This window comes from Hakea prostrata, chromosome 4, assembly GCF_041222555.1.
Source record: "Hakea prostrata isolate BN-2017 chromosome 4, UWA_Hpros_2, whole genome shotgun sequence".
Lineage (NCBI taxonomy): Eukaryota > Viridiplantae > Streptophyta > Magnoliopsida > Proteales > Proteaceae > Hakea > Hakea prostrata.
In genome coordinates this window covers 29,912,482-29,929,936 of record NC_142603.1, presented here as the reverse complement: position 1 = coordinate 29,929,936, position 17,455 = coordinate 29,912,482, and the positions used below count along the sequence as shown (strand labels likewise).

At 38.4% G+C, this 17,455-nt stretch overlaps 1 long non-coding RNA gene, 1 other non-coding gene and 1 pseudogene across 3 annotated transcripts; 1 reads left to right on the top strand and 2 right to left on the bottom strand.

The window, feature by feature from the left end:
• The first annotated feature begins 1,099 nt into the window (after positions 1-1,099).
• On the top strand, positions 1,100-6,985 carry LOC149018666 (uncharacterized). 2 transcript variants are annotated; one of them, XR_016173188.1, is made up of 6 exons: positions 1,100-1,384; positions 1,984-2,221; positions 4,758-4,801; positions 5,000-5,115; positions 6,704-6,804; positions 6,899-6,985. It is a non-coding gene; the product is annotated as an uncharacterized LOC149018666 (long non-coding RNA). The 2 variants fall into 2 exon arrangements; XR_016173187.1 differs by lacking the exons at positions 1,100-1,384; positions 1,984-2,221 and adding an exon at positions 4,547-4,631.
• A 3,305-nt stretch (positions 6,986-10,290) lies between these two features.
• LOC149018664 (uncharacterized) lies at positions 10,291-16,999 on the bottom strand (annotated as a pseudogene).
• Positions 14,902-15,008, bottom strand: LOC149018665 (small nucleolar RNA R71). Its single transcript, XR_016173224.1, has one exon. It is a non-coding gene; the product is annotated as a small nucleolar RNA R71 (small nucleolar RNA).
• Positions 17,000-17,455: the final 456 nt, after the last annotated feature.

The following is a 17,455-nucleotide window of genomic DNA, read 5'->3' as shown; positions in this document are numbered from 1 at the left end:
GTATCTGGATCTGACTTGATATGACTGAGTAGATGACTTGCATTGGGCTAGGCTGTACCTTGACATGTGTCAATACTTATACCAAACGGTGATATGAGAGAGCGGTGACCGAAACCCCAACTATGGATTGTCCGAGAGGGATGCAAGATCTGTCACATCCACCCAGCCGGTACCTTATCTGGCATACCCGGGAATGTGATCTACAGTCCAAGGATCAAGCATCGAGGGACCATACCTCCCACATACGCGATAACACAATCATGAACAATAATAATCAAGGTAAAAGCAATAAATAATATATATCATGAATAAGATAAGATTTAGATAATCAGACTACGGAAATAAATGATACCATGTGTATAAGTGTAATCATGAGAATGAGAAAATGAGTAAAAGTCACTCTCTCAAGACAACGGAAAAGTAGTAAAATCAAGTTAAGTTACAATCCCATGTTTAAAGAGTAACTCAAATAAAGTTAATTACATATCCCAATTGTTTAACAATAATCCAAGGAAATGGGGTACTAAGCAAGGGTTTCTTCTATCTTAATGATTGTCTCCTCATAGGTGTGGACGAAGAAAGCCCAGCACGGCCGCTCCCTCACCAAAGTGGGGCTAACCCTGGTACGTAGAGTAATCCTCCGGGGCACAAAAAAGTTCGACCCCGTAGGGAGCCCCCCGGGGGGGGGGGGGGGAGGAAAAGACGGGCGGGGAGGGGGGGGGGGCGGGGGCAAGAAAACAGGAGGGAGGGAAAAAAAAAAAAAAGGAGGGGAAGGGGGGGGGAAAAAGAGGGAAGGAGAAAGGAGATAAAAAAAAAAAAAAAAACAACAACTACAAGAAAAAGTAGAATTAGTGACGTTTAATTAGTGGCGGTTTATGATAAACCGCCACTAATAATGTTTATCTACTGGCACGCGGTAAGTAATAAAATATTAGTGGCGTTTGTTCTATTAACGCCGCTAAATAGCATATAAGTAGTGGCCTCCCGGATATTACCGCGACTAAATATTAATATATTTAGCGGCGTTTATATATTATCGCCACTGAAGATAAATATAGCAGCGGTTTTATAGGAACCGCTGCAAAGAACCCTAGATTTTTCCTCTCCCGCCCAATCCCGCGTCAATTTTTGACCATTTTCCGTTCGATTTTCATTTTCAGCTTCTCAACTCAGTTTGTTTTTTGTTTCAGACGAACAACTTCAGAACTCAGAGAGATCGATAGGACTTTCAAGGTGAGAAATCCACTCGAAATTTTGGATCAACTTCGGCACTCGCAAGTTTACGGTGACCATACTTAAGGTTCTTCCCTGGACAAACCGGCGAATCGCAAGCTTACGGTGAAACACGGCTTTTCTCTCTTTTCTATGCTCTCTGCGATTTAGGGTAAGTTGGAATCGCTTTCACCACTTGTTTCATCTATTCTCAAGATTTGGATTCCAAGTCCTTAAGCTATTTTCAGTTTCGATTTTACTGATGGCTCCGAAATGTTGTTTTTGGTAGTGTTTTTTTTGCCATCCTTGTTATCGTTTTTGATAGGTAGAAAGTTTCAAGGATGCTATGAGATTAGGTTAAGTCATTAGTTGTCGTCCTTCACCACTGGTTTTACTGGAAATTTATCATGCCATGTCATCCATTCTTCTGGTTCACACCGAGCCTTGTTTCCGTCAACTGATATCTAGCTACTAGTGTTTCGATCTGGTACAGTGGTGGTACCGTTCATACAAGAAGACCATTGTCGTTTTGCTTGTTCTTCCTCTTCTAGTTACATGATAGACCCCTTTTTTTCTTTTTTTCGATCTGGTACAGTGGTGGAAAGGATTTGTTTATATTTGGTACTTCATGAAGGATTTGTTTATATGGTCTAACTCATAATAATAGGTTTGGGTATTGTCACATCTGTGTTTTTCCCCTGCTGATTTTTCCCCCTTAAATGTTTCTTCCAGTTCTTTGTTTCGTTGTGTAATTATTCTGCCCTGTTGCAGGTATGAGGTCTTGTATTAGTCATACTTGAAGAGGTGGTCTTGTTGATCATGAAGGTTCAGTAAATTAGTCTCTTCTAAAAAGTTACAAAACTCTTGGCATTGGTCTTATGCCTTGATTTAGTTACCTGAAGTAACAACTACTTCATCTAGTGTGTGAGGTTGAAGGCAGGGATCATTCCCGGGTTCTTGCATCGCCAGCCTCTCCCATCATTTCGCTTGCAACGAAGCTCATCCTCAGGTACAGTGCGCAACTTAGCCTCCTCATACCAATTATGTTTCGTTGCCTTCAATATACCAATTCTGTACTTCAATCCTCAGATCACCCACACCCACCATACAGTTAGTTTCTCCCATTCACGTTTCTGTTTTCAGCTATCTGTGTCTACAAAATATTTGGATTCCTAGTTAGTTTACAAGTGACCAAGGATTTTATAATTTTTTTTCTCTTCCCATTTTTAAAGTGATACCTGGATGAAGATTTGGGTGGTGAAACATTGGTACAGTACAGATGAATGTATCGTCTTCTTTGGCAATAGCAATAGTGTGTGTGCTCTAATTTAGTTTTTGTAAATTGTCTTCAGTTTCTTTCTATTTAGTTGTCTTTCTATGAAACCATATTATTAAGGGATGCCATCATCTAGATGGAGACTTCATGGTAGATTTCATTTTTCCTATAAAGAAAAAGGAAAAGAATGGAGGTTTCTAAAAAGAGATTAACCTTGCTCCTAGCTGTAAGGACTGATGACATGGTTTGGGTTTTCTTCTTCGATGACCCTTCTACTTCTCTTTATTTTCTTTGGTTCAGAGGCTTCCGCTGTTTGTTTTTCTTTCTAGTACCTGGGCTAATCTCTATTACCTTATCAGGAACTGGTTTTGCAATGACTTTTGTGGAGCTGCCTTTGCTGCTCTGGCCTTTTGAGCCCGGGGCTCATCAACAATTTACACCCATCAACAATCCCGCAGCTAGCTTCTGCAAATCAATGAATTAAATTTACGACTATTGACTTGGAAGATTTGTACTCTGATTAACCACTCGAAACATTTAACATTTTCAATTTACTCTAATCAGCCTGCACATTAGGCTGTATATATCAAGGTTGGCATCTGGTTTAATGTTGCCTCCCTTCCTCTTCCTACCAACTCTGCCAACATCTCTGCAGGTTTCAATGTTGAGAATTAGTTGATTAAATTCAGTTTCACTCATTGGTCTAAGCCTCTTCGATTAAAGCTGGTCATCTCAAAGAAGGTAGGTGTTACAACTCCATATTGTGAGCCTACCATTGGCATCTTGCAAAAAAGGCCAATGTTTCTCCCACAGTCATTTATGCTATATGAAGATCTAGTTGATTTATAGAAGCTGCTGTCCTTTGTAGGACAAATTCAATAAATTGTTCTCACTTGAAATGCAAAAAGGTAAACAAGTGTAACTGCTGATGTCTCAGGTATCAGTTCCAAATTTCTTGGGGGATTTATTTTATTCTCAGAGGTACTGTGAGCAGAATTACCTTTGGCTGTAATTTGATTCTCTTGCTCTTTGTAGTTTCTGTTTGTAGAGTGATGCTTAGTATGAATGGTGTTTGATTTTATTTTTATTTTATCTAACTTTAAGTCTAATATTATTTTAGAAATACCTATTAGAAGTTATTTGTTTCACCACATCACTATTTTTGCCATGATTGCCCCATTTTCTGCATATGCATTTATCTAAAACCATAGAATTGCTTGCAGTGGTAATTTTTGTTGCGTAGCGACAAGATGTCAAATAATTGCCTTTTGACTAAGATATTTTTGATTCATTGAACCTTTCCAATAAATGAATCTTCTCTGAGTATTTTTACAGTGTTGTGAAGGGGTTTTGAATATCAAGTCTAAAACCAAAGGTTGATAGCTTCTTAGCATATTTAAAAATTTCTCTTTACTTCTTACGTATTTGAGCTACATATTGCATGTTGTATGTTTGGGTGGTTCAATTTCTATAATCGTATTCTGATGTGAGATGAGATAAATAAAAACTGATTATTAGATCAACCAAGACTGCTTCCATCCATCCACGACACTAGTCATCTGACATTCTAAAGATATATACAAAGAAAACTGAAATTTGAATTTGTTGTATTTGATCCAAGTCGGATTTTTCTTTGGGTCCTCAACATTCAACACAGTACTTAGTCCATAAAGCTAAACATGGAATAGAACAAAAACAAAATGAATTGAACAAATTTCGTGACTTCATGAAAATTAAGGGTAATGTACAGGTCAGAATTTTTGGTGTTGGCATTGCCACACGCTCCATCTTCCATATTAACAATTATTGGATGAGTTACTTTTCATGTGATTTTTATTTTTAATGGAATTATTGTTCTTGTGGATCTTTTTGGAGATAAAATATTCACGTGAAGAATCTTGCGTTCTTTTCCTTTTGTGTTCTTCTTCTTGTGGGTTTTCCTTATTTGTTTTGATGTTTATGTTAAACAAATCTATCTTCGAGATTCATTTGCTTCTTTTTTCTGCTTTATTATTTATTATTATTATGTCTTTATGTCCATTTTGATACTCGTGTATAATGGTGTTCCCAAGGATCTGATCACCTGTTTGACCACCCTGTACCTCGTATTTGCTCTTATCTTCAGATTTGATTTAGCTTCTTGGTAAGTCTGATCAAGATTTCAAATGGGTTTCTGTTATTTTTGCTATTTTTGTTATTTCATGTATGATTTGTTTTGATCACTTACCCAACTGATTTAGTTTCCTTTGTGTTCCTGTTTCATCTTTAGCTTCCATGAAGAGTTCAGGAATGCAGTGGCCTTTCTCAAACAAGGTATGATATTTGATCGAATGACGAATTCTGCATTTACAATATCTACAGTAGATACTTTTGATGCTAAGCACAAGCCTAATGCTATCATAGTTCAGGTTCGATCTGAAGGTTGCATGAATCATGTCGAAAGATTTATAAAGTTCAGAGCCTCCGTGTAGTTCGAATAGATCTAATATTGCAATTCTCTGTGGTGTGCAGAATAGATGAAATTGGCAGCAGATAGTAGGTGTCGGCATAAGCCGGGTACAGAAGACATTATGTTTAGACATTATGTTGGAGGGCCCCATCCTCATATATCCCATCTCAAGAGACAAGTAAGACCATCTTTCCCTCTCGTCTCTCTCTTTGTCAATTATTTCATGTAACTTCTTTCTGTAATTTAATATGAGCTATTGCTTACTGGGTCATGGAAACTTTGATTACTTTCTAGTTAATTTATTCAGAAGAAAGGGGAAGAAAACCTTACACATCATTGTATATTCTTTGTATAGTAAGAAATAATGAATGAATAAATAAATAAATAAATAAATGTACTGTTTTCTCATCTTTCTGTGTCTGCATCTATTTCCAAGATTGTTTAATAAAACCGATGGGTTACCATATGGGGTGCTGATGGATGTGGGTGCACTTAATGGTTGGACGGGTATGATCGGTTTTGGAAACCCAAAACCAAACAAAACCATCCAAGGGTTTTTGGTCCAACAAGGACTGGAATTTATTATAAGTTATTTTAAGTTTCTTAATTGTTTGGGTAAATTATGAAGGAATAACTTGGCAGTTTGGCTTTCTTAGCATTAGCTTACTTTGGTGGTTTCCAATTTTAGTTGGTTCCTTATTTTCTTTAGTCTTAGCATTAGCTGTCCTTTTAAATGGGCATCCAGATCCTATGCCCCCAATATTTTCTTTTACTTTCTTAGCATTAGCTTACTAGTGCTACTGATTCCATCCATGAAGAACAAAGTGATACACTAGCTAACGCATTAAAAAAAACAGTTTACTTATCAGAATCATGAATAAATTCTATACAACATTACAGTTTATTAGGCTAAGTACGGTTCCACTCCAAATTTGAAAACAATACCCTTTGAAAAATGTGATGCCATTATGTCTTGAGGAAGGCCAAACCTTAAAAATTCAAGATTCCAACCGAAGCCTTAAAAACTAGACTAAACAGTAAAAAACCGACTTAGATAATAGAGCTTCTCACAACTGAAAAAACAAGTCAAAATTCTAGTAAATGAAAATGTACAGATGATTCTTTGATGGAGAACCCCTCACTACGAGTAAGCTTTTGACCACCATTGTATGTGATATGAAGTGGTGTTGGTGGATGAATCTGAGAGAAGCCTCTCTGTTGGTAAAGAAGAAGCTGCCATGGACATGTTTAATATCCTGGACTGGTGTGAAGGATGAGCTAGGAGAAGAATGATGAGGAGCAGCCCAAGAAAGAGCATGAGCAGAGTTTGTGATCTGTGAGAGCTTCCTTCGCTTGATGTTGTAGTTGCTGCCATGCAATCAGGAACACTTAGAAACCACCCCCCCAAAGAGCCTAGAAGACTTCAATATCCATTAACCAGTTGGAACACCAGGGCTATGAAGGAAAGAAAGAATACTCTCAACCAAAGAGGGAAGTGTGATATATGTTTAGTTAGTATCCTCTCCCAACCTCTGTAATTCTTTTTTTCAATTGTGAAATTTGTTTATATCATATAACTTGACTTTCATGGGAACAAAAAAGGAAGTGTGTTATATGTTTAGTTAGTATTCTCTCCCAACCTCTGTAATTCTTTTTTTCAATTGTGAATTTTGTCTATATCATATAACTTGACTTTCATGGGAACAAAAAAGAAATAAAAGGAGCGCTACCTTGAGATTATCTTCTCAATTCTGTGTATATTGCAGGTGAGGTTGTACCTTCTTTAGAATTCCTAATGGCAGTCACTGATGCCCAGAGTCCACTTCGTGGAGTGACAACTTGTGGGTCTCTACTGCAGCAGTTGCAGGCAATCTTCTTAAACTTTTGTACCTTGCAAATTTTCTTTCAACTGGATTTGCCTTACATTTAGCATCCTGAATTGGTTTTCTTTGGACATGTAGCAATGCGTATGAAACTGAAGAAATCACAAATTGTTATTCTGTTTGCATTGCAACAAATATGGGAAGAGATTGCTGGGAATTTGAAACTCGGTGAACGGGGTGGGGCTCCTGCAGTTGATGAAGCTGACTGTGTCCTTGAAGAAGTTTGATGAATTTAATGCTCAACTCCAAGAACTTCGAAGTTAAGTTTTGGTACTGAAGAGAAAGAGTGGCTTGCTTATCCTTGCAGAGAGAGAGAAGACAAGAGTGGTTGGACAAGAAATGATATAAACAAACTTCCTTTTGAACTTCTGCAAGGCTAAGCAGCCACTCTTTTAATGACGAATTCTGAATTTAATGTGATTGGATTATTCCTTTTTGTGTCATTTTTTTCCTTCTTCTCTTATTGGTGTTTAGATTAACATGTAACATCAAGTATAGTACCACATGTAGTTTTTGTTGACTTGATTAATATGTATTGTATTTATTTTTCTTAATTGTGTTCTTTGAATACTGTTAGCTTTTTTGAATTTTCTTTCTATTCATGTATTTGTACTGTCTTTCAGGAATAAATGTAATATAATAGCAAATATAGGGATTTTTTTTAAAAAAAAAAAAAGTAACGTAATTGGTGGCGGTAACAAAAAACCGCCACTAATGAGCAGGAAATCACAAGGGATTTCATACTAATTGTAAACACAATTAGTGGCGGTTTTTGGAAAACCGCCACTAAATAGGACATAATTCGTGGCAGTTATCTAACTTACCGTCACTAAATATGACATAAATAGTGGCTGTTAGAGGAATGACCGTCACTAAATATTGACATTTAGTGGCGGTTTCTTAGCTTACCGTCACTAAATAGTGACTTTTAGTGGCGGTTTTATACATTACCGCCACTAAAGTAAACTTAATTCCTCTCATCACCATTCCTATATATTTAGTTAGCGGCGGTAATTACCGCCAGCGTATGCATAATAATAGTGGCGGTTATATAGAAACGCCACTAATTGAAGCTTACACGCGCGGTACCTATTACCGCCGATATTAAATCGCTGCGGTGGTTTCCGCGACGGTTTTGTGGCGGTTTATAAAACCGCCACGAATCAAATGGTGGCGGTTTTTTCCACTTTTAGTGGCGGAAAAAACCGCCACGAAAACCCTTTTTTTTTGTAGTGCATAAGTACAAATCATAACATAATGCAATGTGATATGAGACATATGATGCGAGTATGATTCTAACTCTATGAATGCTAGTCTCTATGGTAGACATGCTTTAAGCCATAGCACCATACTTCTTTAGGTAAGTCTCAGTCACTCAATACCGGGGGGAATTGGGTCATGCATCCCTTTCGGACAAATCCATGGTTGGGGTTTCGGTCACCGCTCTCTCACATCACCATTTGGTCTAAGTATTGGCGCATGTCAAGGTAAAGCCTAGCCCAATGCAAGTCATCTACTCAGTCGTATCAAGTCATATCCGGATACTTCCATTCCTCCCATCCCGGGATCCTTTCAGGGATCCTTCACACTAGAGTCATGGATATTACCCTCCGGACTCATCAACCCTATTGCTCATCCACAAATAGTAGACGGGAAGCTCTCACGTCCTCTCACGGATATGACCCACCGATCTTTGAGCTCTCGTGAGCCCAAGTCTAACTATTTGCAACCCTACCAATAAATGGCCCCTTTCGGGTATTCGTAGCATGGTTTATGTCATCTCCCGGGTTTGTTACCGGTCTTGAGCGCCATCAAACCATACACTACCATGGGTTGTTCGGTCTCAATGCCTTTCCGATTCGGGTTTGACACGACAAGGACAATCCTAGCCACACAACTAGACAATCCTATGTATGTCATCCAATAACCCAGGAAAGTGTCGATAGGCACCTTCGGAGAGCATCCCATACTATTCCCTCCGATGCCCAAGGACAGAAGCGTCAATATGACACTTTGGTCGATGGTCTAGAAGAAAGAGCGTGATCGCTAACCTTGAAGAAGAAGATTCGTCGAGCGGAAAACTTCCCGGGTACTTGAAAATCTTCCTTGGCCTTAGAGAGAGTGCTCTAAGGTTCTTGGGACATTCTCCAACAACTTAATGACAATATGATACGAATTAAGGCAAAAATTGATTATATAGGGCTTCAAAAACTTTATTCCCAAAAAGTGACAAAACTGCCCGGTATTGGTTGGTCACTTTGGGCGACCAAGGCAATCGACCAACTTGTACCACTTTTGGTCAAAAGTGTATTTTGGTCTCCTGAATGTCCTAACTTCATCTTGTGTCATTTTTCAAGTTATAGGAGGGTCTCACCTAGTTTTCTAAGACCTTCCAATTGTGTCATCACTGTACTCTTGGTCCATCAAGTCTATCTTCATTCAAGTTATATCTTCTACCAAAATCAGACAAGGTTTTTAACTTGGCATCATCACCATCCATTTCCATTGGTTTCAGGTCAGATCCTATGGGTTCAATTTGGATGGCCCACAGCTGTCTTGTTCCTTCACTTCGGGTCTTCGGACCTACAATATGGATTTTTGGATTAGGGTTTTAATTACCCGGGGATTTGCTTCCCTCTTTGCCCTAGCACGGGTATCTTTCCTTTTGTGGTCCTTTTGACAACTTGTGTTATCCCGATTCCTGACTGATATGCCAAGCATGTGGGTTATCAGGGTCAGGTAGTTTAGCTATCTAGCAAGCCTGTCCATGACCCGTAACACTAGCCAAGATAGATTGAAATGGGTTCAGAAAAATTACATGATCCACAATTACTGCACGGATTCAAAACGATTTCCTCAAGGCTTCCCTCCAGAGTGTGCTGCTGCCAACTGATAGTATAGACCTACACAGACATTGTCAATAGTCCTATACAAGATTATATTCATTTATTATTTATTTCTATTTATTCATGTAAACTACGTTATACCATTTATTTTGTTTTATTTGGTATCCCTTTTGGTTATCATCTAAACAATCTCTCAGGATAAATCCAACTAAACACTAATAAGATATTTTCAATCAATTAACGTTTTCACTTTTTTGAAATATGCATAATTTCTGCACAATCTTGTTGCAAATCTACTTCAAAAACTCTCATAACCTCTGTCCATCTCATCCGCTCTCCTACCGTTCAGTCTCACATTCCCCACTATATCCTTCACTCATCTCCTCTGCTATACCAACACTACCCCGGATCTCCTTCAGCTCTCAGCTCAGAAGAAGTATCATCTAGAATTCGGATCTGTACTAGGAAATTGACATTGTCAAAAGAGAGATGGCAGTGAACACCGAAGGGTCTCCGTGGCGACAGGAAGAGATAAATGGAAATAAAATAATTTAGACAATGGATTGCTTTTTATTGATTTTATTATTATAGCCTTACAGATCACAAAGAAATAGATCAAAGTAATCAGAGCTTCTACTGGAGATGGGATTCCAAGGAACTGTGAGAGGATGGCTTGGCCTCAATTTCTCTAGAACCGATCTCACCTCCTTCATCTGCACTGCTAATCTGCGTCTCTGAATGAGAAAGAGAGTTGGATCCTTCACCAACCTTTTCTTTCTTCTCAAACTTTTCTATTACATGTATGTCCTCCTCCATGGTTATTACCTTAACTTGAGTTCCATGGGGACCAGGTACCATGGCTTCTTGGAACTTCATATGTTCATCCATATTTATGATCTCAGTTTTTGTAACCATCTTCTTCTTCTTTTTCTTCGAAAGGAAACAACACAAAGCAACTGCGATGGAGGCAAGGAGCAAGAGAACTTCAATCACTATAATTATTGTGATGATAGTGTGGTTCCCCGGCGGTGGTGTAGGTGGCGTTGGAACAATATGAGGTGGTGGTGGAATTATAGGATGAGATGGTGATGGTGGAACTATAGGATGAAACGGTGCTGGTGGTGGTGCTGCAGAGGTGAGGAAGGAGGTGGTGGATGGTAAGGGAATGGATTGGTAATGTGTTTCAATGGAGCCATCTTGGAAGTAATGGATAAAATGGTTGTGGGTAAGTAGGAGACAGTGAGATGTTGAAGAGAAGGTCTACTTGTAGTGTTGAGGGAGGGGTGGATTGATTGGGTGAAGGAAGGAAGAAACTTGTAAGTTTGAGTGACTTGATTCTCATTCTAAGAATTGATATTGTTGTCATTCAATGGATTAAAAAGCACTTCTCAAAATTTCTGGGTTTCCCTTGAAAGAATGTTTTTCTTCCCAACCCCTTAACATACGTTGACATCATGACATGACAGCCTACCTTTTAAACATAACGTCCAAGATGAGTACAAAACTCCTCTCTTTTTTATTTATTTATTTTTTATTTTGGGTAAGAGATGAGTACAAAACTCCAATCGAGGCTAATGGTCCATTAGGCTGATCCAATCTAGCACTCATTTTTTCTGTTTTGGCCAAAAAAAAGAAGTTCTAGCACTCATACAACAAAGTGGACCCAATTAGGCACATAAAAGTGGTCAGTTTGTTTGAATACACAATTATTGGGAGACTAGGTTTTGGCTTGACAATGTCACTCAAGACGAGTCAAAATTATGGACAATTTGATCAAGAGTTCGATTAACTTGTAAGGGTGAAAAGAACCATAATCTGTCATGAAAGAATCATAATCTGTCATGATTAGTTCAAGTTGAAGAAGACTCAAGTGTTTTCACTTGAGTTAGTATAGATTCTAAGTCAAAAGTGTTTTCACTTGAGTCTGTATACTTGGTGAGTCATATACAACAACAAAAACAAGTAGTCTTGTCCGAACTAACTGGGGACAAATACATGGATACTTGTCTTTCAATCAGCTCTGTTGGAGGACATATGCTTTCTCACCATTGATGTTAAGGTTATAACAGGTCCACTCAAGCTCTTCGAATTTCTTCAATTTGTGTTAAATTGCTTCTTTGTATCCATTGAATGTGATTGTGCCACCTCAAATGAATTTCTCATTCCTTATCATTTATCGGAGAAACACCCTAATTGGGAAGGCCAAATTGGTTTCATATACAATATATTGACCTATGTTATGATTCGTGTCAAGAGTCATGAGAGGGGTTATTTTGTAAGGGTATGTGTGGGGGATGAATATATAGGTCATGTCAGGGATTATTAGGGGTAAAATGGTTCTAAGATTAGGGAAGTACTCCTGTCTATAAAAGCAAATAGGGTGTGACAATGAAAGGCAATGAAGAACAATTTTCCTAATTCCTAACTCTTAACTCTCTCTTATGTGTTTCTTCTTCTTCAATCCCCAATCTTTTGAATTATACTCTCAATCCCTTTGAATTTCCTTTGCTCTAGGTTCCCAAAATTGGTTCACAACTTTGGTTTGACATATTGGATCAGACAAACGGTAATATGCAAACATGGATAACATAGTATCAAGCAAGGAGAGCAGAATTTCGTGAGATCACGGAGACAATATTTACTCTCCTATCTTCAATGAATAAGAAGCTCGATCAGTACTTTGCAAGGAAGGGTATCGCTCCTCTACTCAGTCACCCACATTTTGAGTCACCACCTACAATATCATTTGGGGTGACCATAACGACAAAATTGTCGGCACTAGTTTCGGTTGAAACATCAGAAGGTTCACATCATAGAGTTGCGGTTGCAATAGAACTTCTGAGAGGAGAGTGGAGCCATCAAAGGACAAGACCCCTGATGTCTGCCTGGAATTGGATGGGGAATAGGAAGGTTTGAGCAGTGACGATCTGAGTAGTGTAGTAGTGGTGGGGTTTGAGATGGAATCACCATTATGGAATGTTGAACAACCTAAATCTAACAACGAAGAAGATTCCTTAGACTTGGATGGGTCTAATGGTGAGTCAAACAATATTGTCAAGATGAATCGAGAACCACTGTTAGAGGTTGTAACAAAACCTCAATTAGATGTCAGAAGAAGTTGAGTGTAAAAATCCTAGGTCAATCCGTAGAATCGCCATAAATTTGGGACCAACAGACTCATGCCATCCTTACTCGAGTGTCATTGTGAAGAGGTTGAAAGTAGGATGTCTAAGTCATGTCCAAATTAAGATCCCATCCATTGTTGGTCTTTGTAGGCGAGGTGATGGGGCTATTTGTTCGGAATGGCAGCACCAACTGGGTAAGCCGCAAGTGGTGGCAAAACCCTTGATAAGCATGCATTTACCATTATTTATTTGATTTAATTCCCCATACTTATTTAATTGAAGAGAGCTAATTGAGTATTTTTGTGTATTTTTCAGGAATAAGATGATTTTGGATATTAGAGATAATATGGAGTAAAGTTGGCAAATATATTAGATATTGGTGGAATTTAAATCATGGCATTCAATCTTACTGCCCAAGAAATCATGAAAAGTGAGATCTTAGCCAAATTGGAAATAGGTGGAGGTTTAAGGAACAAAATTGGTAATAAATCTGAAAATCGGGTAAAAAGACCTACCTTTAGTATTTTGGGAATATCTCCCTCGTATGAGCTTGGATTGCAGTGATTCAAGATGATATGGAACGATATTGAAAATATCTACAACTTTTTAGTTTTGAGTTTTTCCAAAATCCAAAAGAATAAAGGTCACATATACGGGTAAAGAGAGGGGATTCATTGTGTGCTAGAGACATAAAAGAGAAGCCAGCCACAGAGAAGAAAAGAAGACGGCGAACGCGGCTCTCATCTCTCTCATTGCAGAAGAAGAAGACCACATCTCTCTCTCTCTCCCTATGTTTCATCTTTATTTTTCTTATGAACTTTGTGATAATGAGTAGCTAGTTCATTTTCTTTGGGATGTAGATGAATCATGCTTATTTCATTAATTTGATTGTTCTATCTCTTCTAGTTGATTGTGTTTGAGTCTGGCCAAAGATGTTTTATAGCTCAGCAAACTAAGCGTGCCAAGCTTCCGCGAAGGATGATAGTCTTGCGAAGATAGGGCATATCTAGGAAGACCATCCCTAATTTACTTTGAAGTGTAGAGTTATATCGGTTAGGGAAAAGCATTGGGGATTCGAAATCCCAAAGATCTTCACATATTCATAGTTAATGTTTTTGCATTAATTAGTAGATTTAGTTTAAATTTAGCTTTGTTGAATTCAATCTTAGTGACTTAGCCTTTTAGTTCCCCGTAGTTCGACCCCGTACTTTCTGCTTGCTAGATTAGTATATGATTTTAGTTTTGATTGGTTAGCGACACGTTCAAATTTGGCGCCGTTGCCGGGGAACCAAAGCACGGTTATTTTTATTTTTCTTTGCTTATTTAACTAATCTCTTTTTCTTTTGTTTTGTAGGTAACTGCAAGAGCAGCGATTCGATAATTAGTTTAGGTTGTTATCTTTAATTTCTTATATATATAATTGTATTTAGGACTTTTCAATTGTAATATTTCTATTAGATTGGGTTGTTTAGGTTAATTTTTAAAAATCCCCATCCCTCAGATCCCACATGTGTAACTTTTGTTCGAAAGATCACGTGGATTGCGCTTCAGGTACGTCCTAAACTCTCCCTTTTGCTATAGTTATTTTCTTTTAATTTTTCTTATTTAGATTATTCTTTTTTTTATTATTCTGTGTGTATGCATGGTCGTCGGTCCCTAAACCTTGAGTTGACCCCACTTGACTTAGAGTTAGAAGAGACCTTGGCCAACCTTAGAAGGCAAAGAACCATGGCAAACTATGAGCCTCCAATGAGGCCCTTGAGTGAGCATTTCATTCCTACGATATATACTCCGGTTTCTTGTATTAAGTTGCCTGACATAGAGGCGGCTCAATATGAGATCAAATCTAGTGTGATTCAAATGCTACCATCTTTTTATGGACTTGCCAATGAAGAGCCTTATAAGCACTTAGATGAGTTTTTAGAGGTGTCATCCACGGTTAAAATTCAAAACCTCTCGAGTTGATGCTTTAAGGTTACTTCTTTTCCCATTCTCCCTTAAAGATAAAGCTAAGCAGTGGCTTCATTTTTTGGACAATGTTAAAATTTCCACTTGGGTAGAAATGCAACAGGAGTTCCTTAAAAAGTTCTTCCCTATTGGTCATACCAATAGCATTAGGAGAGCAATAACAAGTTTCTCCCAACAAGAAGGAGAAAAATTTCATGAGGCATGGGAAAGACTAAAAGAATTACTTCAAAAATGCCGCCACCATGCTATTCCTAAATGGCAATTGGTTCAATGCTTTTATGATGGCCTTAGAGACCGACATAGGGAAATAGTTGATTCTTCTTGTGGTGGGATTTTCATGCACAAGAATGAGAAAGAGGCATGGGAACTTTTTGAAACCCTTAGTGAAAATTCCCAATACCAAGCCTCAGCAGCTCAGACTGAGATTCCATCCATTAGGCAACCAAAGAGGAATGATCTCTATGAGATCAATCCTACTATTGAGATGAGCACAAAGGTTGACTTACTATCAAAGAAATTGGACTATCTCTTGTCATTAGGACAACAAACCCCATCTCCACTTCCTATAAGTTTCTCTCCACCTAATCAGATTGAAGCATGTGCTTTATGTTCTAGCCTATCCCATCATGTCAGTGATTGCTATTTGGCTACACAATACCTAAGTTTGTTAAGGAGCATGCACATTTGGCTCAAAGAGTTTCTAAATTGAGCAATGACCCATTTTCCACTACCTACAACCTAGGATGGAGAGACCACCCTAATTTTTCATGGAAAAAACCAATGCCCAATCCCTCTAATCAAATACCTTATAGGCCACATCCATTTAATATGCACCAAAATGCCTATAGGAATGAGCAACCATCATCTCCACAACCCTCACATAATTCATCATTTGAGGATAAGGTACTAAAGGCACTTAGTGGACTAGAGCAAAATATTCAATTGTTACATTCTCATTCTCAGTCTATTAACAAATTAGAAACTCAACTTGGTCAAGTAGCTAATGCCATTAGTAGGAGGGAGGCTATCCAATTACCTAGTCGACCAATAAGTGACCCTAATCATCAAATTGGGTTTGGGAAAGAACAAGTCCAACCAGTTTCTATTGTGACACGTAGTGGGAAGGAATATTATTCACCTTTATCCATCCCTAAGCCATTGCCCATCGATCTTGAGAGTCGAGAAGAGGTTGACTTGACCCATGAGACTGGTGATGATGCACACAAGCCTAGTAAAGAGACACCACCTATGAGTATTACCCATCAATTTCCTCGTAAGGGGTTGCACATTCTGATTGTAGATGGTCCTACTCCTAAATCTTACACTCCCAAAGCCCCCTTCCCTGAAGCTCTTGAGTCCTCAATTCCAAATCCTAGAAAGAATGCTAAGATGCAAGAAATGACTGATTTATTCCAACATGTTCATATCAATCCACTATTGGATGCTATCAAGCAAATCCCAGCTTATACTAAATTCTTAAAAGATCTATGCACCCAAAAGCGTAAGTTCAGAACTCAAACTCTTAAAATTGTGCACCTAACTGAACAAGTTAGCTCTATAATTTCCAACCAACTGGCCCCTAAACTTAAAGATCCAGGTACACCTTTAATTTAATGTGTCATTGGAGATCTATCCATAAGCAAAGAATTGCTTCATTTGGGAGCCAGTGTGAATATTTTACTTGGTTCAGTTTATAATAGGTTTGGCCTAGGAGATTTGAAATCCACTGATGTGATACTTCAATTAGAAGACCGCTCAATCAAACGATCTCTTGGGCTACTTGAAAATGTTTTGGTAAAGATTGATGATCTATATTTTCCTGTAGATTTTTTTATCCTAGATATGGATAATCCAACTACCAATAAGTTACCAATAGTCATTCTTGGACGACCCTTTTTAGCCACTGCAAATGCTTGCATCAATTGTAGATCGGGTGTCATGGATATATCATTTGGAAATAAGAAACTTACAGTCAACATCTTCAATGCATCCTTAAGCCCAAATAGATATGAAGAGTGCTTTGCGAATAACCTTATTGATGAGGTAGTGGCGGATTATACTCCAAAGATGCTTATTGATGATCCCCTCCAACATTACTTAACATCTGGAGAATCTGATCTGAATATTGAGGAAATCAGCACATTGTTGGACTCTTCCACTCCTTTGGAGCAGCCACCATTTACAAATAGATTTGAGCCTCTACCTCCATTAGCTGCATCTCCCCAACCCTCATCCCTCATTTCTCCCCCTAAGTTGGAACTTAAACCTCTCCCTTCCAATCTAAAGTATGCATTCTTAGGGGAAAATTAAACATTGCCTGTCATTATTTCTTCTGATCTATCACCTAGGCAAGAAGACCAGCTTCTAGGAGTGCTTTCTGAATTCAAGTCAGCCATTGGCTGGTCCTTAGCTGATCTTAAGGGCATAGACCCTTCCATATGTATGCATAGAATATATTGTGAGGATGGAGCGAAACCCCGTAGGGATCCTTAGTGTCGTCTGAATCCTAATATGAGAGAGGTGGTGAAAAATGAGGTGATCAAGTGGTTAGATGCCGGAATTATTTACCCAATCTCTGATAGTGAATGGGTCAGTCCTACCCAGGTTGTCCCTAAGAAATCCGGCATTACTGTGGTTCCGAATGACAATGGTGATCTCGTTCCAACTCGTACCACTACAGGTTGGCGTGTTTGCAT